We start from the raw sequence: 24,954 nt of genomic DNA, 5'->3' as shown, positions 1-24,954 counted from the left end.
GCTGGGTGGCTGGTGGTGCAGGGGGACATGAGTCGGGGCCTGCTGGCAGGTGCCCGTCAATGCTGAGTGGCTGGGGGTGCAGGGGGACATGAGTCAGGGCCTGCTGGCAAGTGCCCATCAATACTGTGTGGCTGGGGGTGTAGGGGGACATGAGTCGGGGCCTGCTGGCAGGTGCCCGTCAATGCTGGGTGGGACATGTGTTGGGGCTCACAAGTGCATGGTGCCATCTGGACTGCCTGCGGGACATGACCAGGGTGGATGGGCTGCCTGCGGGGCATGGCCAGGCTGGATGGGCTGCCTGCAGGGCATGGCCAGGGGTGTAGGGTAGTCCCCTGTGGTGTGGGCTGCCTGCAGGGCCTGGGGAGGGGGGAAGGGGCACACCCGGGAGGACCCACACTGCCAAATTGCATGTAAAACTCCCTGCGCACTCCTCAGAATACACGTACCCCTCACGCGCTAGCAAAAACGAGTGTAAAAGTTCCCACGCACCCCTGAAATACACGTACCCACCTCCCCAAGGCCTATTGCGTGTGAAACTTCCTGCGTTCCCCCACAAATACACGTACCACGCTCGCCCAAGGACTATCGCGTGTGAAACTTCCCGCGTACCTCACAAATACACGTACCACGCTCGCCCAAGTCCTATCGCGTGTGAAAGTTCCTGCGTTCCCCACAAATACACGTACCCCCCTCCCCAAGGCCTATCGCGTGTGAAACTTCCCGCGTTCCCCACAAATACACGTACCACGCTCGCCCAAGGCTTATAGCGTGTGAAACTTCCCACATACCCCACAAATACACGTACCACGCTCGCCCAAGGGCTATCACGTGTGAAACTTCCCGCGCACCCCCAAAATTTGCGCAGGCTGCCCATCCACCCTCACCATGCCTCACAGGCAGCCCATCCACCCTGGCCATGCCCCACAGGCATCCCACACCACAGGGGGGACTTTTGCCACGCAATTTACCTGGCGCGAGAGGGGTACGTGTATTCTGAGGGGTGCGGAGGGAGTTTTACATGCGATTTTGCTAGCACGAGAGGGGTACATGTATTCTGAGGAGTGCGCAGGGAGTTTTACACACGATTCCGCTAGCGCAAGAGGGGTATGTGTATTCTGAAGGGTACGCGGGGAGTTTTACACGCGTTTTCATGGTTGAGGGGCTGTATGCTGGTCCACAGGCCTTTGCGCCATGTACTGGATTTGTGCGCTGTTCATGGCGCACAGGGCGGGGTTGGGGGCGTAACTGGCGCTGCTGCAGGGTCGCTGTGCCACTCTGCGTCGCGGCTGGTTACGGATGTTAAAATCCATGAATACGCTGAAATGGATTTTGGTGCACGCGGCTGGCGCAGAATGCCGCACGCGCACACTGTGAGCCAGTCGCGTGCGCCACTTGTGCACCGATTTCTATGAATTACCCACTCATTCTTTTATGTTATTCTTTCATACTTATGTGTAAAGCATCATGTTGCCTTTTGTCATGTTCATATAACCGTGGTACCAACCCAGGTTTGTTCAGGTTGTTTCTCTTAGTGCCCATGCAAACCAAGGCTATCACGCTTATTCATGTGTGGATATCATCTCACCATGCGCAGGGATTGCGTCTATTCAATCCTTCAATTGATTAGGAGCCACTCCCAGAATAGCCCATTTATTGTTTGCTTTAAAAAACATAAGGTTAACTTTTACGGGGTAATTCATGGATTATTTGCGGCGAAAAAAACGGGATTAGTGCGCCATTCTGCCCGCAAATCCCTGTTTAACAAATGGGGATTGGCGGGCAGAATGGCGCACAAATCCCGTTTTTTTTCGGCGCATATAATCCATGAATTACTTCTGTGTGGACATAACATTACCAAATTGTTACATGTCTCAATCCACTAAATCTAGCAATGTTGAGCTGTCTCTTAGCTTACCTGGTCTGAGAATTTATTTCAGGGCGCATTTCATGCCAGTTTGGTGGTTCCTTGCAACAGTATGTGGTGCTGCGCTAATTATTTCATGCCTCCCTCAAACATTTTCATTCTACAATACCAAAAAATGCACTTAAATCTCGTCAGTGATCAATAAATATATAATTCTTATTATTTAATATTTGAATACACCTATCTGTGAGCTCATTCCGGGTGCCAAGAGACCTTGCAAATTGCAGAGGGGCATTATAAAAAACGTAGAAACATAACGGGTAATAAAAGGAGAGAGGGGATTTTGCTGGGTTCTCTGCTCTCAGCAGGGAAGTAGACATAGGTTAGATTTTGTCTTCCTTTTGAAAAGTGTGAGTCAAGGGGTAGAAGAGACTGGCTTCAAAGTCTTCTCACGGGGTGGGTAAGGGGTGTGAAGATAGGGGTGGGTGATTTGGTGGGTGTGGAATTTGCTGCAGGATACCCTCTTGCAGGTCGGTCGTGCCCTCAGGGGGAGGGAAAATGAGCAAAATGGCAGATGGGAGGGATGGGCTCAATGGAGGTGTGGCGTGTTGGAATGGGTGAATTGAGCAAGGGGTGGTAAGAGTGAAGATGTGCTGCGGGACCTGCGACATGTAGGGAATTGAGACTGCTGGTAGCGGGTTGGGGTTAAGAAGGTGTTGGAGGAGAATTTAGTAAGTAAATGGGGGAAAGGGGCGGGGATGTGTGGAGGGCTGTGAGTGGTATAAGACAATGGTAGGTAGTGGTCTAGAGGGCCACCAGTAAAGGAGCACCAGAGAATGAGATATTGTCCATAAAGAAACAGATCTATTCCCACTGCAAGTGGATGGGGCAATAATGGGCCAGCATAATTCCTTGCATCGCCCTAGATGAGGGAGTGGACAGAAGGGATAGGTGATGAAGGATAGGGTACTGAAAAGGCTTGGATGCTGCTGGGTGGGTGGAAAGGCAAAGGGTGCCTGGAAGACAACCGAATAGATGGGAGCGTGGGATTAGTAAAGGGGTGTACATTGGCAAGGGGTTCAGTGAGGTGGGTTGTCAGAGTATTGGAGAAAGCAGAGGGTATGGTACGTGGGATAGGAATTAGCAAGGGGGTAGACAGTAGTGATACTGGATACCAATTGAGAGGGCCAGGGGATTGGGAATATAGGAGGGGGTACACCAAAAGATATGCAAGCGAGTAGGCACAGCCCCCGGTGAGGTTAAGGCGATAAAGGTTGGGGAGTAGGTAAGGTAAGGTGTGTGTGCGAGGAGGCTTAGCGAGGGGTACAGTGACAAGGAGAAGGTGTGAAGAGGGGAAGGGGCAAGCAAAGATGAAACTAGAGCTAGGAGGGGGCAATCAAATTGAGGTACGGAAGAGGATTAAGTAAAACCTGTAAAAATGGAATGAGCCACTGTGATTTATCATGAGGGTGTTTTGGTTTCGTGTAAAAAATAAATAGAACATCAACGTCTTCTAAATGGCGGAGTGGTAAAAAACTGTAAAGCAGGATAATATTTAACAACTGCAACGAGGAAGAATACAGTAAAACCTTATACAGCGTTATGATGTGAGAAGCATTTAGGGATTTTGCAAAATAACATGCAGCAAAATATAACCACAACCGTTGACTTTATATAAGAGCTGTAAAAAGGAGCTGGGGTCTAGAGTTTCGGGAGGCGGGTGAAATCCGCTAAAGCACTCCCAAAACGTTGGGATAATACACTGTACCGATTGCATTTGAGGACCTGTCTTTGTGCGGCTTGTACTCGTTACAAAACAATTAAACGAAATCAAATGTAACTATTCGGTACTTACCTCTACATTTACATCCTGGAAACAGGGACACAACCTAACAAAGATTATGGGCCTAATTCACAGAAGCGTTTTATAATGGCAAAACCCCATTGGAAAACGGTCTGTGAATCAGGCCCTATGTGTTTCCTTGTGCACATGATCACTGTTACAAAAGCAGTAACATTCATGAACGTATTACGTTTGGTCTCAAAGGTATGTAAATCGTCTTACCTGGTTGAGAAAGCCCCTTGTGTCTCGTTTCACTGGCGGCCGGGACTCGAGGAGTAGCTTGTGCTCAGGTCAGCAGCCACATATCGCACCCCTTCGGCTATCACCATTTCACCCCTTTCGGAAAATAACCCGAGTGACTGCCAACTGGGGCATTTCGACATACCACGCCCTCGCCTGCTAGTTAAAAAAATATTCATGAAAACAGGTTCAGCTGTGATTCGAGGCATGTGTTTTTTCTCCAGGTGTCTCTTACTTGGATACGGCGTCGGATTTCCTCCCGAAGAGAGGCAGTGGAGCCCGAGCCTGGTGGCTGCTCGAGCTTCCATCTAAAAGATTCCCGCGTTACCCCGACAAATAGAAAGGGAAATGAGACTTAACACCTGAGGGATGATGCCAATGGTACGGAAGACTGCCTCACTATACGCAGACCCCATTTATGTAAAGACAGGTATCACACAGGATTGCATATGATAAATGTTTTAGGACTGGCAGCGGTCAATGCATACTGGCAGGACGCCAGCCTGTTTAGGACCTATATACTGAAAGTGTTGACCTGCTGGTGAGAAGTAGTTTACCGTAAGGCCTGGAAAGGTGATTCAGTCACTGGCCGAATAAGGCCATGGCTTTGAGATGCGTGTGTGGTGTGAGAAACCTAATGAGAGGATCATGGTTTTTCCTTTTGTGGCTTGCAACGTGATGTAAATGGTTAGAGTGATAGAGGCCTATCACACCCTGACAGATGTCCTGAGCAATATGATTTTGGAGTCCTGGGGAGCCAGTCTAGGTCCTGTCCTGTCCAGGTGACAGCAGGTGCACAACAAGGAAGGCCTGGACCCATAAAAGCAGTGAAAGTGAGCCCCTCCCCATCCCGCCTACCAAGCCTCATTTACTATCTCCTCGTTGTGCTATATTTATTTATGTAGTTTTCTATAGCGTGGAGCAAAGCTCCACAGGGCCTGAAGCCACTTTATAGATATTTGATGGAAAACATCGTAATCCATTAAACATTATTGGCAAGAACTTTGTATTTTTGAGGTTTTCAGGGTCTTTTACCCCAAACAGTTTTGATGCTGTTGGTGTTGATAACGAGATTATATATGATCCTTCTCATCACTCCTGGTCTACCCCTCTCCTCACAATTCTAATTAAGTGAAGGCTCCATACCTCCAAGACAGACAGAAAACAACCAAGTTGTCTAAAAGATCAAAGAAGTTTTCCCTCCGACGCAAAGGGGTATGCAACCTGCCCTTCTTTGTTCTCTTTTTGTGTTTTTATTGCCAGAATCAGACGGCAGAAGAACCCAGGGGGGAGCCAGGTGGGATTTAAGGACTGGAGCCAGACAGATGTGCCAGCAGTAATGAGGATTATCATACGCAATCTTGCCATTATATCCCGTCCCCCCTTTTCTTGTCATAGTTCTTACTAAGTGAAGACGTTGCAAGCACTGACTTTGTATACTCCTGCCAAGTTAACAGAACCTGGTACACAAATGTACAGCACCAAAGACTTGCACGACAAAAGGCAGAGATGGAGCTAGATAATGATAGCTCCACTGATGAACTATCAACTGACAATTTACCAAGGTACACAGTGCTGAAAGACACGTTACCATGTCACACTGCCACACAGCATAGAAGTACCACGAGCCATGTAGCTAAAACAGAGGCGAGTAAGAGCACAGGCAGAGGAAAGTGCATCCATCATCCCAAGAAAGATGAAAAGCAGCAGTTTTACACTTGACACCCCAAAACAGGTGAGCATTTCTGTGCATGCCACCAGATAAAGGATCAGCGTTAACTGCGCTGAGTCCTTGTCCTTGCCACACTTGCTGTGTCTCCCCTGCTCGAGTGAAGGGGTTAACTTTTGCTGGTTGGAGCCTGGAGGAGGAGCTGCCCATTTCAAAAGGGCCTTTTCTCGTGAAGCCCGCAGAGTCCGCGCTGAGTCCTTCTTGACCTTTGCGCTCCGGCGTGCTCCAGCTGGAGTTGTGTGCACCGTGAACCTCCTAGCAAGCCAACGAAGTACGTGCTATTCGAAGTTAGGAAGTTAGTAGTTTCGGAAGAGGAGTGGACTTGCTACACCTCATGCGAGCTGAGCTGATCTGAGTCTGTCCGAGAAGGAGTTAAATTAATTGCAGCAGGTACAGCTAACGGGCCCGCTGTTTGCCATCGGGTTCATTTCAAGATTTGTAACAATTCCATCACGAACAGCAAGAGGGTGGGGGGGGAGAGTCAGACTCAGGCAGCTCCTTAAGCTGCCGGGCGTTCCTCACCCTCTGTGTTGCGTATGCCTTACACTTCTGTGATATGGGGCGTGTGCTTTGAGAGTTGGTTCTCTCATTGGGAAGCACTGGATGTATTGGATGTACTGGACTATAGGGTTTTTGGGGAATACTGTCTTTCTTTCTCATAGCGGTGTCTGAGATTGTGAGCCCAAAGATCAAAAATGAAAAAACCAACCTAATTCACTCACTAAAGTACTCAGGTCAGAGTTCTCAGATAAAACGGATAATACACAAGAACTGGGACATTATCAAAACAGACCCACAACTGAACCATCTCTTCCCTGAGCCACCTATGCTTGCATATAAGCGGTGGAAAAACTTTTGTGACAAATTGATCAAAGCCGAAAAACGGAAACCAAATAATCAAATCTTCTTGTCTAAACCGAAAAATGGCACTTACCCGTGCCTTAATTGCCAACAATGTTCCATTGTCATAAAAGGTGATCATATTCAACATGGCAATACTGGGAAGAACATTCCACTGAAACAATTTGCAACTTGTGATTCCAAAAAAGGTTATTTATGCACTGCGCTGTCTCTGTGGGAAATACTATATAGGTAAAACCTCCAGAAATGCCAAGGAACGTTGGACTGAGCACAAGTCCAATATTGAAACTAAAAATATCAAATCCCCAGTGTACAGACACTTCAGAGACCATCAACACACAGTAGCACAAATGAGAATGGTGATACTAGAAGTAGTACACCCACTACCCAGAGGAGGAGACCTACAAAAACTACTATCACAGGGAGAACTCTTTTGGATACATTGCCTAGACTCGCTCACCCCACTTGGTATGAATGAGGACTATTACTTAGGACCTTACTTATGAGACATCCACGTACCACAATCTTTATTACTACCCTGTTCTTTAAAATAATCATCTATTATAGCCCTCTACATGTTTTGAGGTGATTTTTTACCTGTACCTTATGATTGATCAATATGATTATATTATCCTTTGTGATTTTAAATATGCTGTGCACTGGGTACCCCCATATACCTTTTAGATGTACTCCACACTCTGTGAATGTTATTGGTGAAGAAAATCTCCTCAGTACTACCCATTTGTTTCAAAAGAATCTTCCATTACATGACTTGAGTTGTTTTCTTTATCTGTACCTTTTAGATTGATCAATAAGTAGGATTGTACTATCCTTTGTGATTATAAATGTGCTGTACACTATGTACCCCCATACACCTTTTTGATGTACCCCCATACACCTTTTTGATGCACACCACACCCGGTGAATGGTATTGGTTAAGAAAATACATCTTGATACTGTACTGTATATTGGGTATAAAGAATTTGTATAATGTTTGTTTACATGTAATTGACTGTACATATGAACATAATGACTTTCCGTGACAGTTTACACTTTACCCCTGTATTATTTCTTACAAACAGTCACTGACAAAACTGACAGACTCTTTCCTCTTACAATTATATGTGAGTTTATTATTGCTCCAGCTTTGAGCGCAAAAGTTATTTGCCTTTCACCAGACGTGTTAGTCTTGATCTTATTTGGCATGAGCCTTCCGCCACAATATGAGGACGGTTTAACACATTTTCTTCCCGCGCATGCGCGGTTACTATATTTACACTATTTGTCTTCTTGCACGTTTGCGCTTACATTATACATGGAGCGGCACTCTTGGCATCCCTCTATAAGTATATGGAAACGTTTTTTCGCCTCTACAGTATTCCTGACCTAGTTATTATCATTCCGCACATGCGCGGCTTTAGTATTTACATGTAGTTCTGACGCCGGCTCCGCCGTGTCGTCAGAACTATGACGTGGCCCTATTAAAAAGTAGTCCACACGCATGCACAGGTAGACGCAGTCGGAGGCACATGTCTCTTCTTACGTCATTCTTTAATTAAGTATAAAAGAAGGCCACCATGAGTGAGCCACATCCTCGAGTTGCGGGATGCAGTTCACCATGGTCCCTTCGTTGGATTTGTTTCACGTAATCAAGTAAGTCCTAGGTCTTTAATTCTGACGAACTCGCCAGCCCGTCTCCTTAGGGCATTCTGGCTCATTTTTCTACTTTCCCCTTGCAGATGACTAGCTTTACCAGCTGTACCTACATTGCTCTGTCTTCTGTGAGACACATCATATCCCTTCAGGCCGTATTCTTACCTGATGTAAGTAGACACCAGTTTTTCTACTCTCACTACCCCCCAACTTTAATCTGTTTTGACACACTTTTTTTATTTTATTCTTTCAGCATAGTGAAGAAAGATTTCTCTTAAGCATCCGCTGCTTGCACTCTTGGCTACTCTTTTTTACAACTATGTTGCCAACTTTGTTGGTAAGTAAAATTGTTCTCCTTCCTGTGTTGGCGAGATCAACCTATTAGGATACCTACTCCTAATTAGATTATCCCCTTTACAGACTGGTCAGTAGACTTTCCTATGATTCCCTCACTAATAATTCTACGATAACACGAAATAAGTTGACTGTAAGTTTCGAGTATCACCATACTGTATGTATATACTTGACACTAAAGGAGTTACCCCTTGCATTTTAACCGAGATTGTAACGAACCATTGTACCGAAATTACAAATGTAAAAAATGTATGTAAATTGTATACACAGTTATATTGAAGATGTTTTTTTTCTTTATCTTTTTCTAGAAATTTTGTGAAAGATATACTTGCCCCTGAAGAAGAGTTGTTACTCGAAACGCGTTGGGCCTAACTAACATTGTTTAAATAAATTTGTTGATTTTGTCATACATCTTGAGAGCTGGGTATTTACTCCTAATGCCCTACTAACTGAACTACAGAGTGTACCATATGGAATTAGTTAACAATATATGTATATTTCAAAATACCTAACTTTTGATCTGCTCCTCAGATAATAGATAGTATGCAGGGGACGGTAGTTCCTAAATCTCTAGAAACAACCACATCTTTTTCTCTCATTTATCCAACCTATTTGCCAGGGTTGAGTTTTGATCCACCGCACCGCAAACACTCTCAAATTCTTAAAAGGTCACTAGTAAGACTTTCTGATTAATCTTTTTTTCCAAAAACATAGGTGTGCCCTGGTGTTTGTACTTGTTTACTTATAGCTTGCAACCCGTGATGATATTAGTGGGGGCTGCGAAGTAGCCCTTCCCCCCACCTTTCTGGAGAAAGTTGTTTGGGGGCTGCGAGTCAATCTCCCCCCTCCCCTTTCTTCTCTACTTGCTCACATTGACTTTTCCATAGCTTTCAGAACTGGTAATGAGTACATGAACTTTTGTGTTTTTGCACCATCTACATATTAGCATTTTAGCATTTTAGTGTATGGTTTATTGTGTTTAATAAACTGTTTTTACACCATTGCTCGGTACAGGGCTTCATGGTAGCCCTTCAGGTATGATCGGCTAATTGTTAATTAAAGATAGTTGTGGAAGCTTTCACTTTATAGATTTTTAGATTCTTCTTTTGTCCCACTGTTCCTCTTTATATCTGTTGGTTGTTTTTTTATTGGCTACTAGCTCCCATTGTGATCTAATAGGCTGACTTTCACTCCCAAGCTTTAATCCAGTCCATTAAGATTTGAATCATGGGAAAAAGAAAAGCAGGGGATGAAGGGAGATCAGGGGGGGTTCGAGGCCCAGGGAGGGGGGCGAAAAAAATGAAAAATGTTAAAACTGTTTATGGAGTTAAAGTTGGAAAACCCCCTGTGACCATCACCTCCTCACAAAAATCCCTTGATTCCTATATGAATGTAATGGCCAACAAAATTGTAAGATGCATGAATGCAGCTGAGCGAGTCTCTAGAGAGGCTGCCCCGCTGTTAGAGGGCCTCTGTCAAGGAAATAATGGGGCTGGTGGCCCCGAACTCTCGCATCTTGAGAAGAGGTTGGGGGTTGGGGAGGCAGGGAGGGATACCGATGGATTGGGGGTAGGTCAGGAGCATGACCAGGAAGTAACCACATTGGGCATCTCCAGAGTGAGTAGCCCAATATTTCAGGCTCATGATAGTCTGCCCCTGGACTCCTCGCTAGCATGCAAGGGAGACAAGGAGTGGTTGGAAGCCCTCCTTGATGAAAAACTTAAACCTTTTCAGTTGATACTCCAATCCCTATGTGGACTGAAGGAGGGGGTCCTAAAAATGTTAGCCATTATGGATCATTCCATAAGAGCCATATCATTGAAGTTATGTGATCTGGCCAAAGGAGGATCAGGAGGGGTGGTTGAAGTTGGGCCTTGTACCTTGTGTGAGCTAAAAAAGGGAGGTCACCCTCTGAGCTGTAACAGGGTGGTAGAAAAGCAGGGTCAGCAGCAAACACCAGTTGCTGTTATAGTGGCGTGGAAGAAGGGGTAACAGACAAAAAGGTGGGGAGGGGCCCTGATTGCATCATAGAGATGGTTAAAGCCATGAAAACAACAGCACCTCCACAAGGGGTAGGGGATCACAAAATCCTAAATCTTCCACCTGAAGCGGTTCCCTATGTGGGGATAATTACTAGCCTGCCCGGACTACCAAAGGGCGGATATGAATCAATTCTCTTCCTAATTAATAAGGCATCGCATTGGTTTGATACCAACCGGATGGGGCCTAAAATAGACCCCACCATTATGTGCATGAGCAGAAGAGTGGGCTGGGTTGGCAGCAGGCCCAAAAATCAGTCAGGAGATTGTGTAGTGGTGACCTTTTCGGATGCAACTATGGCTAATTACCTTTCCAATTCCAACCTAGCTCGAGGACTCAAGCCAAATGGAAGCCAACTTTTTAGTAAGCTTCTTCCCCTAGACTATTTCTATGTGAGGGTAGGGGGGCAGGGGACGTGGGGTCAGTCCCATGGGAGCGGGGTAAGGGAGGAGGACAAGGGGAAAGGAAATTCCTCAGCCCGTCCGGAACCAGACTGCCAGATAGTGGGTGGTTGGAGTAGGATTCCATTTAAGAGAAGGAACTCTACTGACAAGACAAAGGACCCTCCCGGTGCTTTCGAACTGGCAAACCAATTCGAGATCCTGACATCGTGTGAGGATATGGATTGATAGACGGTTCCTCCAGTTGGTTCCCAAGCCTTGGCAAGTGGTGTGGGAGAGCAACAGAATGTCCCATCCGAACCGGAGGTGCTCTGGTAGACAAATCGGTTGAGTTCCATCTGCTCTAATGGAACATTGCAGGTTCATTGGGAAAGATGAGCAATGGGTCCATTGTCGAACTACTCCAAGCGAATGAAGTGGTACTTTTACAGGAAACCTGGGCGATAGACACCCCACATTTAGATGGGTTTGTCTCCTTTGGAATCCCAGCTAAGAAGACGTCGAGAGGTAGATGCTTTGGGTGTTTGTGCATCCTGATCAAGTCCTCCCTAGACTGTGGGATTAGGGTGATTGACACAGGGATGGATTGTCTGCAGGTGGTCTCCTTATCTACAGAGAAGGGGGATTCGATCTGCATCATTAACTTCTACAATAGTCCACACATTTCAGAGGCGGACAGATTAACAAAAGTGAAGGGGTTTATGGAGGACCTTCTGTCTGCGGGTATGCATAAAAATGAACTCTACGTTTGGGGTGAAGATTTTAATATTACAATGGGGATGGGTGTGGCCAAGGATGCACTGGATCCCCTGGAGGACATGCCAGTGAATATCCCGGCTCCTTGTATGAGGGATGAGAGAGTGTGCTCAAAGGGATTGCAGATGTCCTCGTGGTTGTTGGAATGGCGTTTGCGCACAGTTAACAGCCGCCTAGCCCCGGATATTCCTGGGTAGGTGACCTTTAACAACCATATGGGCTCCTCAACAATAGATTACTTTTGCATTTCTGTTGGTCTATGGGAACGCACTACAAGATTTGAGGTGATCCCCAATGTGAATAGTGATCATCACCCTATACGTTTGTCCCTTTTGGGTCTTTTGGGGGTTCGGGTCTCAATGGACGTGGTACCCTGCCCAATAAAAGGGGTGACTAGTGGATCCAGAAGAATCAAATGGGGAACCATTGTAGAGGAGGAATTGCACTACAAATCGATTATGGAGAATTAACCCCTTTTGGTGGATATTTTGGGGGATACTCTACCTGCGGAGGTAATTGTTGATAGATTTGTAGAATTAGAGGGGGCTCTAACTATGAAATTTACAAAAGCAATTAAGGCCAAGGGGAGAACAATGCAGAAGGGTTGGTTTGATGAGGCCTGTAAAGAGGCAACGCGAGCACTATTATTGACCCTCAAGGACCCAGCATCCAGTAGAAAAGCATTAACTCAGGCGAGAGCCCATTATCAGAGTGAGCTCAGGCGAAGAAAAAAGGAAATTGAAGGGGTGGCCTGGGAAGGTTTTTGGGATGCCGCTAAAAGAATGGACCAGAAGGCATTTTGGGAGTTCATGAAGGGTGGTCCAGCTGGGTGTGGAACACATGTGGGTAGTGGGACCCATGTGGAGGAAGTAGCATGGATAAAATACTTCGGGAGCCTTTTCGGGGTTGGAACCACTGAGAGGCACATAGATATAGCTGCATCATCCGTAAAATTCGAAGTGGAGGAAGTCAGGAAGGCCATCCATCAACCAGCTCATAATCGGGCACAAGGCCCGGACATGATTCCCGCAGATATGTTTCAGGACCCCTTGGATTTGTGGGCACCACTTTTAACGGTAGTGTTTAATGCCTGCATGAAATCCAGTAACTATCCCCCTTCGTGGAAAAGGGCCATAATCTTCCCCATATTTAAAAAGGGGGATATGGCCAGCCCTGGCGCTTATAGGCCAATTTAATTGTTGGACTCTTCCTTTAAAATTTTTGGAAGAGTATTATTAGCCCGCATCGAAACCTGGTTGACTGAACAATCCATTCTATTGGACATTCAGTTTGGGTTTTGGCAGGAGTTGGTACTATGGAACAGAATCTTAACCTTTACCTATTAGTGACCAATTCGGTCTTTTGTAAGGGTGAGGCAGTGTATTTAGCATTCGTGGACCTGAGCACGGCATTTGACAAGGTAGACAGGGCAAAGCTCTGGGCCGTGCTCGGTTCGCTGGGTTGCCCGGGGGACATCTTGAGGTTGTTGGTCGACATACATACAGATAATGAGGCATGCGTACGCAGTGGACCGGGGGGGTCACTGCACGGCATGCTTCAGTGTTGGATGTGGTGTGCGGCAGGGCTGTGTGTTGGCCCCCATATGTTTCTGTCTGTACATTAATGGTCTTTCTGGGGTCCTCATCAACATTTTGGCTGACTTTTTAGTCTTGGGGGGAAGGGCTTTTCCTGTCCTTGCATACGCTGACGATACAGTATTGATTGCCAGAACACCAAGAGCTTTACAGACCCTGATCAATGCATATACAACATTCATGTGCGAATTGGGTCTAAAAATCAACACCAAAAAATCTGCTGTGATGACGTGCGTGGGCAGGAAGCGGCCTGTGGCTATAAGACCGATGTTATGTGTTGGAGAGGTGATACCCAGGGTAAAGGTTTTCGAATACCTGGGATAAGCTTCTCGGAAGCTCTATCGGGAAAAGCAAATCTGGCCAAACAATCTACGAAAATGAGTCAGCAAATAGGGGGTATCTTTCGTTTTATGTCAAGGTGTGAGGGAGAACCTCTAGCAGTGATATCTAAGATTTACAGTGCCCAAACAATGGCAGTTACAATATATGGCGCCCCAATATGGGGCTTTCAGAGGGCTGATGAATTGCAAATGAAAGAGAACAAATTTATCAGGAGACTGTTGCAATTTATCCTGAACTGGGAATGGAGTTTTGGGAAGACGTGTGGGTGTTGGCGCCGATTTTGTTCTGGGTCTGGTTATGGGCAAATTAATTTGCCTCCCTATGCCACTTTATCATTCGATCTGCATTGGGAAGGGGGGTGGCAAAAAATTCCTTGGCTGGACTATATTTCCAAAGCCCTTGGGGAGGCCAACCTTGGTACTCTCTTTCCGCCTGATGTACTAATAACAAAGGTAGAGGGAAAAAGCCATAAACTGGTGCTGGGTGAGGCTGTCACGAGGAAACGAAAACTATTATAGTATGGAATCAAATCCGGTCAATTACACATGTTGATTAGCAGACCCTCTGTGTTTCAACCATACCTAATCTGGGGTTCCCATAAAAAAGATCAGTGGTTAAAGGGCACGGTTTGACTGCCTCCTTTTGCAAGGAAATACAGTAAATTGGAAAGGGTTTCCAGATTCTGCTAGTTGCCTGGTGTGTGGACACCAGAGTGAAGATCTGGCACATGTACTATTGTTTTGTATTGGTTATGCTGGGATACGTAGAGCCACCCTGGTACCGGCCCTAAAGAAGGCAGAGATCAGTAGCTATAAGGAAGCACTCATCTTTCTTTTGAGTGCGGACACCATTTATACTGCTTGGGCATTGCTCTCTTTTTTGAAAAAAGCAATGTATTTTAGAAAGGGGCTGATGAGACTCCAGGGAGATGGAAGCTCTTAATGTAACGGTGGAATAGAAAGGGGATGCGCTTTCTCAGTGACTAATTAATCATCTTTCTTATTAAGGAAGGGAATATTGGAACAGTGGTTTTTATTAATGTTATTTCTCATTATGAACGGACTTCCCATTGTATCTTTATGGATTTTTGTACTTGGCTTTAAGGAAAATCTTTTAAAATATGAAATTGTATATTTGGGAAAATGTGATGTTGCTTTATTAGTATGTTTAATGGATCTTTGCATCCGAATACACTTTTTTGACTGACTGACTGTTAACTGCCGCCTCGTTCAATCAACGAACCTCTCCCATAAACAGCTGAGGCCTCACAATTAACATCTGTTGCAGCAGTAATAGGTGGCACGTGTCATATAACCTGCAATGAACTCCTTGCTCACCGAAGTAATGAGCTCCATGAACCGGCCACCTGAAGACACAAGTAGCCAGTCGTTAATTACCAAGCACTAGGCTAGAGTTTACTTTAATGTTAAGCAAGCATCAGCTGTCTGACTGTTAACCTTACATCATCAAACATAAACCCTTTGGCAGGACAATGTCATAATCAATTCTGCAGAAGAAATATTAGTAATAAGACAGTGCAGAAAAAAATTGGTATGAGGTATTAAACAAATAACCCTTGACCGCAACAGTAGCGTCAAGCCATTCCAAATAAGTAGAGCAGAAAATTGCCATAATTACCAGCAGTAAGTCCCTTGGTATTCTCGTAGACGGACAGAAATGCAACACTGGATAGTCCCATGTGGGTAGAGAGCACGAAGGGCCCAAGACATATCATAGGAAGTCAGTAGTTATCTTGCCACACACTGCCCTGAGGCAGCAATCAGGTTGTGATCACCTGCCGTGGTACTGGCAGACCAATCTTTGTGAGCCGGTAGTCCCACCAGCATAACCTGAAAGAGAGAAAAGTAAAACAACTGCAAGTGAGAAGGGACCCAGCTGTTTTGCAAATTAGTGTGAGTTGCAAACCATGGCATGAGCAATCACTGTGGTTTATAGTCATTCCATCGACAGCCAAAGCATCTACTGCCATACCATCTAAAAAAAGCATCTAATGCTTTTTAAAAATTGTTATTTTTTTAATGGAGGGTTCCCCTATCCCCCATTTTGGAACCTTTAAACCCCATTTTTATTAAACTAAACCCTTTACCCTAAAAAAAATGCATTAGATGCTTTTTTTTAGATGCTTTTTTTAGCTGGTATGGCTGTCGATGCTTTGGTTGTTGATGCAAAGACTGGATACCACCACTGCACCTTTACAATACAATACTATTTCCCAAGAGCAATTGCCCATCATTCTCACTCTCTGATCCAGGGGGAGGAGTTGACAATGATTGGGCCATATTTATAACTTCCTTGACCCCCGGAAGAATGAGCAATATTAGTGAGTCATTTTCTCACAGAACCCAAACTTAATTGAATTTAAGGCATAGAGTGCTTTCATGCTTGTGACCATATCACCCAGTACTGCCCCCTGTAGGTGGCACACACATAGAGTCTTCAAGGTTTGTATGCACTTATACAACTGTCATTCATAGAGGGGGATTGTGGTTCTGTCAATGATATATGACATCTAACACTAGGTCCACATCCTCTCCACTCCATAGCCTACGTGAGACTGGGTGATCTGATCCCCACTGTTTCCTCCCCGGTTGCTTGTACATCCTTTGCTGTCAAATTGCCCACCTTCCCCCTCCGATATTCTTACCTCCCCATTCTCTTGTTTCTCTGCTTCACTCACCATATTCCTCCCCAAATGATTGTAAAGTGCGCCTTTTCTTCTCAACGCTTTGCCCCCACTCAATAAATACCATAATAATAAGAATGATAATGATAATAATAAACGTAACCTCTCTGTTGACCTTCAATACCCATGATTGAATTCAAGAGCTAGAAGGAAGAGATTTGCTTGTTGAACTATCAAGACAAACCAATATTAGGAGCCCCCAGGAAGATGGGAACCCTGACATGCCCATGTGATAATACGCAAATCTATCTTTACCCTAAAACAGTGTTAAGATGGCCTAGGAAGTCACCAAAATTACGCTGAGGTTCTGGTGTTAGATCAAGCCAAATGCAATAACGGAAATAGACACAGTGCGAGACAAAACCAGCCTTAGTGACATCAAAATGAAGCAGGGACAGCATACAAGCATACAAATATCGAGCTTGCAAAGTGCTTATAAAAAACAACAGCTTATAAGTCGATCTTGCATCATAGTTAGCATCAGACACTATCAAAACGTACATGGTGAGGGTTTTGGTTACAGGGATTGAGTACATACACATTATATAAGGGTTAAACTTCTGTTTGGGTAACTACAATCTGAAGGCTCCTCCCGAGTCCACCTCTAAATTGATAACAGTAAAAAGACATCATCTCTACAATAGTCTATTGGCTGGCCTAATGCATACTGGGCGGGCTGGCATTGGGAGTTTTGATTGGTTGGCTTCATACTGACCAATGTTGGACAACTGACAGGTTGTCAAGACATGAATGCAATATAGAACAGGGAAACTGATCATCCCTCTCTCCACCATGAGCATCAAACTGGTGACACTTACATAAAAACCTTATTCAAACAAAGCTGAATTATACAGCACAAGTATCTCTGCCACGAGACATAAGACTCAAGACACAAGACAAGAAACATATATCCAAAATGTGACTTTATTATATATCAAATGAACATATATATAAAACGCAACATCTCAAAATCCAGTACTTGAATTCATCAAAACCAGAAAGAAATGATTCAAATAATTCACCACATATGTTCAAAAAGGATTTTTTCAAAAAGATTATTAAAGACAGCTCAGTCAATGAGTGAGCAAAGCTCAGTACATTGGGGTTTGATTATATTGTTGTATTACAATTCATCATCACTCGTCATTGATGGATAATTTAACACAGGCTCTAACGCCGCTACAATAGTTTCCTATGGGGTTCATAGATGACAGATTGTTCTCATTATTGTGAAACGTATAATACAACAGATTATAATCAGAAGCATGCATTGGCTTCTAATCAAAGACAGACTTTACTAATTCCTAGTTTTATAGATGGTTATATAGTGGCTTATAGTGGTTAATTTTTGCCACTGGGGACACTCTTCAGTTATTCTTTGGAGAGTTTTTGGCTTATTATTGTCCTGTACCTGGCTTTCAAAGGCTGGTTGTTCATTGAATTAATCTAACAATATATGGCTTATACTTTGGGAATCATTATCTCATGCTTTCAATGCATTATTCAGACCTCCCCTAAGTTCCCCGTGACCGTGGCTTGGATTGATAGCAACTGTCTGAGCTCTGCATTGATCTATATTTCTGTAGTTTAAGCATTTTGAGTTCTCATGAAGTCTTGAGGCTTTTCATTTACGTAGAAGCGTGCTACGGTTTCCATTTTGGAAAGATGTCTGTCATTACTCATTTCTTTGTTAGTAAGCTATACTTGCATGTAGCTCATGTTGCATTCATCTTATACATTGCTTATGTTAGTATTCTTCATGTCTTTGTGGATGCCATATTAATATTCTTTATGTTTGAATGCATATTTGACCTAGTATGCGGTTTCTTGATGGTGAGTGCATATCTGCTTCTTATCTAATGTATGCACATGTAATGTAATACCGCAACGTTTGGTTGCTTTTGCTCGTGCCATCTTCAGTTCGCATTGTTTTCGTCGCCTGCTGTTCCTGCCTGGGATATGAACATTGATCCCGGAGGGGCAATAGTACTTTCCAATGCCTGGATAGAAGGCCGATCATCTGTCTGGGTATACTCATGCACGTGAGCATCCACATTTATTACTATTTTCAGTGACACTGCTCCTTTGATGGCCTTTGTGCAACTGTGTATTGCTATTCTTAAAACACAGCCAATAGTATCAGTACTACTATGACTATTTGTTTTTTGAATGCATTAGCCAGCCAAGTCGTTATCCAGGTGAACAGGTAGCTGCACCAGTCACCATTTTCAATCTCGTCCACCTACTCTATCATTATTGTTTGTAGTTCTGTTAAGGCGGCTATGGCTTCTGTGAGGGTTCCATTCTCCTCATTGTGGGAGGATGTGTGTGTACAGCAAGAAGGCCCCATTTGTGCACCCATCCCACCCTCATGGCAGTTATTTAATCAAGGACATACCTATTCTGGATTGTCATAAGTCTTATGGCCCTCACCTCCTCTTTTGTAGCATTAAAGCCTTTCACAATTGCATTTATTGTTTGCAACAACTCTCATCTGGTTATTTGCAACCATTTGGCGTTCGTATTGGCCTGCAACCCGGGAGCAAAGACAGAGGTAAAGAACACTGTTGCCCTATTGAACAATGTATGCTCATCTGGTGTGTCATCAAAGTCCTCCATTGGTTTAGCTGAAACATAGTTTTGCCTTTTACTGTGTTTAAGGGTAAGGGACCTTTTGTTTCTTAGGTGTGCATTCATTTGGGGGAAATCGCCAATCTGTACTTCACTTTGAGGTACTACTAAGGCTGGTGTACTTATTACCACCAGGAGGCACAGCAGTCACCAATTCGGAGGGTGCTTCCTATAAGCTTTTGAACTACAGGTCCAATAGTGGTCCATTAAAACAGTGGTGCCTATTTTCATACCTGGCAGCTCCAAAATACGTTTGCGCCCCTTGTTTTTTCCCACCTTCAAAGGGCCAGTATTCTTAAAACATAATGTGGCATTTTTTATAGGTATTATGGGTAAGATTCCTGCTTAATCCTCCACCCATGTGCCTAAATTGTAATATTCAGTCCACTCTTTGAGGCATACATCATTTTCAGTTTGCACCTCCTCTACTGGTACTCTCAGGAGTGCTTGTGCTTTGCACCCCATCATTCCTTCAACCCAACCTTCTGAGGTAAATGCATGTCCATATATTAGTAATTGGAGTATTTCCCAGCACCCAGGTGTCCTAGGGCTCTCTCTCAATGCAGCATTTGTGCACTGTAATAGCTTAGTGCCTGTTTCTCTAACCTCTCCTTTATTCAGGACTTCTAATATGCATTGTATCACCTTATTTATTCTCCATGTATCATTCATCATAGTTTTCGTCTTTATGTAGCTATCTTCATAAGGCAACATCTTTTTTGACATTCAACGCAAGGTAGCCCATTTCCCTTGGAATTATCCGCTAGTCATTCAGAGTGCTAAGTGAGTTAGGCAGTTTGCTCTATTTGCAGGCATCTCTGTGCCTATGAATGTCGTGGATGCGCTCATGGAGTAGGGGACAAGGAAACACATGTAACAGCTCTCTTCAGACTTCTCTCTCCCTACTCGGCTCATGTGCAGATACTACAAATTATTAGTGACTTGAGTACAATCTATTATATATTTGTTCATGTGCTCAAAGTCATCTACCACACTTCTTTTCAGTCTTTTTATTTGTGCGCTTACCATGGGGAATTCACTTGTTGCCATTTCACTTGTCATTGCAACCATAGTAATATTTCTGTATGCTTGTCTGGCTACATTATAAAGAACCAATTCACTTGATGTAAACATAATAACAAAATAAAGGCTTCAAAATGTAAAACTTTTTGCTATAAGCATAATTGCCAACGTGTCAACCTTTTCAAATTATTTGAAGTGTTGTTTCTTCTAGAAGCTAATAGCGAATATCCAACATGATTGAAAATCCAATTCTTTTCACCAAAAGGAAGTCCTCTTTTCATATTTTATCAGAAGGAAATATTCACAAGAAAAACAGTATTAATATAGCAAGAAAGCTTCTTTCAAAAATAAAATAGGCCTCTCTATTAAACAATAACACGGCGAAGGAGATGTTACATACTCCTAAAAAGGGATGTGTCCATCAAATAAGATAAAACCAAGAAAAATCTAATTGTTATAGGTAACATTTCTTTATTTTACCTTTACTATGAAAGTAGGTGTTCACGCCTTATTTCAAACAGGCGTCGTTGAACGTATACTGGATTGACTCGTCCGTGTGTCTAGAAAGAACAGCATTTTTATTCTTCTTGCTGTTGGTTTGCTCTCGTCATGGACCTTGTCTTGACTCTTCTCTGTTCTTCTTCACCTTCACGGTGAGAGTTGGCCAGCAGGGGTTCTCTCCTTTGTAGACTTTGATGTCGCCAAGGTGTTCCCCTTCCTTGAATTTGAACTGCTTTTGGTGTAATTGCCTCAACTACATAAGGCCCCTCAAAACATGACTTGTGCTATCATCTAGAAAAACTCCTACATAGGACCTTGTCCCCAGGGAACAGCACTGGTGGCTTCAGAAGTGTTTCTGAATCAACTTGTTAATTTGCTTCATCAATCTTCTTGGACTCCCCTTGCTGCACTTAAAGCTGTCGAGACATACATTTAAGAGAATCTGTCAGTGTGCGCTCGAGTGGGGGGAGCAAGGGGTGTGTGCATACAGCGTCCCATCAGAGCCAGGCTGATTGCATAGTGGTAAATTTGTTAATCCCCATTCCCATTGAGTCCCATAGGATTGTATGAAAGGGGGGACACAGAAGCTTCCATGATGGGTTTGCTTACCATGATCGTATGCCGGACAGGGTCAAACCTGTCGGGCACAGCGGCTCCGGCAGGCAAACACATAGTTTGCCGGTCCAGAAACAAGGGTGACAGTGAGTTTACCGGCACCCTTGTTTCCGGACTGGCAAACTTGTCATGAGGCCCATTGAGTGCAATCTAGAAGGAATAGAACATCTAATTAATTATCATCAAAGTAAGTTTATTCAGATATGTCCATCAAATGTACAAGCGAAATACTAAATAGCAGCAATATGACAATAATAAAATACATGTCACTCAATAAATAGCATATACATCAATCGATAAACAACAAAATATTTCCAGATTAATTATTCGACAATCAGACAGGCAGATTTAAGGAAGAGTGTCCAAACAGCGTTTCCTTGCAGTCCAGGCCTTCCTGTGGTAAAATAAAAATGCACACATGTCACAGAGTGATTCTGCCTGCAGAAGAAAAACCAATGCAGGGCGACATTGTACACATTTTTCTCGAATCAGTAGATGGGTTATAGTTAGCTTTCCCAAGGCCAAATAATATGGGCACAGCAGGACAAAGTGCAAGAGATTTCAACTGCTGGTTTATAGCAAGGGCATTCTGAATCCTGTGCATAGCCTTCCCAGCAGGCTGTGTTGTCTTTCAGCAGTAAGAGATCAAATCGGGCTCTTGTAACAATACTGTGATCTACTGGCTTATTGCTGTACATCAAGTAGGGTTGTACGAGTTCACATTAGTCACAGTGGCGTGTCTCCCGTTAGAGACCATTGAGAACTCAATCAATTCGCGTCTCTCTTTAACCAGAGAACAAACCTTTTTGTCGGCATTCCTTCCACCCTGGCTCAACAAAGCAACCCGTGGGAAGAGGCTAAAAGCATTTATCGGGTTATACAACCATGAATGAATTTTAACCAGGGAATGCTGCGTCAGGCATCTCTTCAGAAGAGGTCCTGGATGATGTCCTGAGTTACCCTTGCCTTAGGATTTGACCAAATGCTAAGCCAAAGTAGTAATAGGACCTGATACCATTCATCTGCCAGATATTTGGCTCTAAGCTCTGCATTGACAGAAAACGTGGGTGCCGAGCACGCAGGGTGCGCAGTTTCTTAAAACATTTATTTTCCAGAGTCTGGAGTTCAAGAGTTTTTTCATGCCCCCAAAGAGAGGCTCTATAATTAGTCGCTGCCCTAGTTTCAGCATTGTAGACATTCATTATCAGGTAATGTGGCTGGCCCTGACACAAATGCATAAAAACGAGTCACCCCACCACCCCCCAGTGACTGACTCACATGTATTTCTTGTTTATATATGTGTGCATCACACTTCCAATTGTCCGAAAAACAAATTCCCAAATAATCAAACTCATTCACCCTCGGAATTACAAACCCATTGCTAAGCATCTTCTGCATTTTGACTTATTTTTCTCCCCACACCACACGGCATGACAGCTGACGTGTTATTAATTTGCAGATCCAAATTTGTGATGAAGTCTGTGTACACATTAATCATTCTCTGCGTTTGGGGTGCGAGCAATAAGAACATTGTCATCGGCGTAAGCTAACAGAAGAAACGGTTTATTGCCCACGGGCAGATAGTCTGTGAACAAAAAGGAAAGAATGTTTGCTGTGCCAGAAAAGAGGGACTGGGTAAAATGAGTTAGAATAACCACTCAAAGTCGACCTCTTATTAGTCCAGAAAGCTAATTTGTGTTCTGGAATACAAATATTCATAAGTTGAGTTAGAACCACGCATATTCAAACATACTGGCAAAGGAATCAAACTGACTCATGTGTTGGATAATTGAATTATTCAATTTGGTTTATCAAATAAAACGACAATCCTTTTGTGAAACAGAAAAAATTAACTTCAACTAAACTTAAACATATACAACTCAAGAACTAAATTAAGTACAATTACAAAAAGAAATCGAGCATTCATACAAATACAGTACAACCTGCAAATTCCGTTGTGCAAAGAACATCATCATAAAACATACATCTGAGATTGCCACTAATGAACGACAAGAAATGAAAATAAACGGAAGCGGAAGAGGAGGGAAAATGGGAAAATATCGAAAAATGAAAACAATTACAGCATCCAAGAATTGAAAATCATATACATCAATAGAAGCTTAAAAGAAAAGGGAGAGATGGGAAAACCTCACAGGGGATACATAGAACACTTGAGCTGAATCTTTTCAAGTGTGGCTCAACATGGTAGTTCTAAAATAGCCACCATTTTCGGACTAGAAGCTATTTTCCGAGTTTCGATCTGCCTGCCAGATAGTCAGCATTCGAGTTAGAAGTGCTTCATGTAAAAAGAACTGGGTCAAGGACACATCGCTTTCGGACTTCTGTATTAACATGGGTGTCTCCATGTATCAATTGCAGAACCCTCAAAATCCCAGGACAACCTATGGACCCAAACATCGTCCAGAGCTTGACTCGGTTTACCTTATCGAAATCAGTGCTTAGATCCATAAATGCCAAATAAATCACATCACCCTTTCGAACACAGATTTTGCCCCCACCAAATATAAATTCAAAGCTTGGTCGGAGGTCCCCATACCGGGTCTAAAGTCATATTGAATGTCAGAGAACACAGAATTATACCAAATCCATTCCTCAATATGTCTCAGTACTTTGCAACTAAAGATTTTGAAAGATGTCTCCAAGAGGGATATTGGTCTAAAAGACAGCAGGCTTTTACAGTCACCTTTTTTTATAAAAAGGGGTAAATAATAGCACTTTTCCAAAAGGGCGGAAATTCCTTTGTTTAGAAAAAACAAATTAAAACAGATTGTCAACAATGGGGCCATACATCCACTGATACTTTGTAAAGATCAGCTGGGACTGCATCTGGGACCAGGACATGATGGCATGCTTGCTGAACATTCACGTCCTCAACTTCCTTGAATGAAATGTGGACTGGAGTGCCACACTCCCCAGCGATAAGATGTGTGCCTGGACCCCCATATAAGGAAGATAAATAGTCCACCCAAGCCTTTGCCTCCACATGCATTTCAGCTAGAATTTGCAGTCTCTTGTGAGGAGGTTCCAGTGCAACAAATTCCCCAAATTCTTTTGTGTAATTGGAATAGAAAGCTATAAGTAAATCCTCCCTCGCCTGTTTTTCCATAGTGTCTCTCCTGTTCTCTACAGCCTCCTTGTATTCCGCTCTATTCCTGATGCTTTCCGCCCTCAGGCTATTTGGTTCCTTCAAGACTTCAAGCAATTTTCTTTTAAGTGTTTTACATTCGTCATTATACCAGCTCTTCACCCCACACTTTTTGCGTATAAAATCGTGCTGCAATTTGTTAGATAATGACCCCATCAGTTCTACAAACGTTTCAGCCACAACATTGAGAGAATCAAATGCAATTTAGAGGACACTAGTTCCTGATGGAAGGTCACAGAGTCCTGCTTGGCCCATTTCATTCTTCTCCTGCAGTGTGTGTTAACCTGGCCTAAGTCTAAGTGAGGGAAAGTGGCCGAAGTCAGCTGGGTACACTCCCACTTAAGGCATAAGCTAATTGGGAAGTGATCACTGCACAGTTCTGGTACAACCTTGAAATCTATTATCAGCTGCGAATGTTGGGCATGCATACAGAAATAATCAGTAGTTGATGACCCCTGCATGTTTCTAAATGTGGGTGCCCCCAAGACGTCTGGTGGGACATGACCATTCACGAAGCAAAAACCCCATTCTAAGAGCCACAATCCAACTTGTAATCCCTTAGCACAAACCCTTCAATACAACATTTGAGGCTGCGCAACTCGATATGCAGCATCCTCAGATTCATTGTAGATGCCC

Source organism: Ambystoma mexicanum, chromosome 13 (assembly GCF_040938575.1).
Source record: "Ambystoma mexicanum isolate Mex_15411 chromosome 13, UKY_AmexF1_1, whole genome shotgun sequence".
Taxonomy (NCBI): Eukaryota; Metazoa; Chordata; class Amphibia; order Caudata; family Ambystomatidae; genus Ambystoma; species Ambystoma mexicanum.
This window is presented reverse-complemented; position numbering follows the sequence as displayed.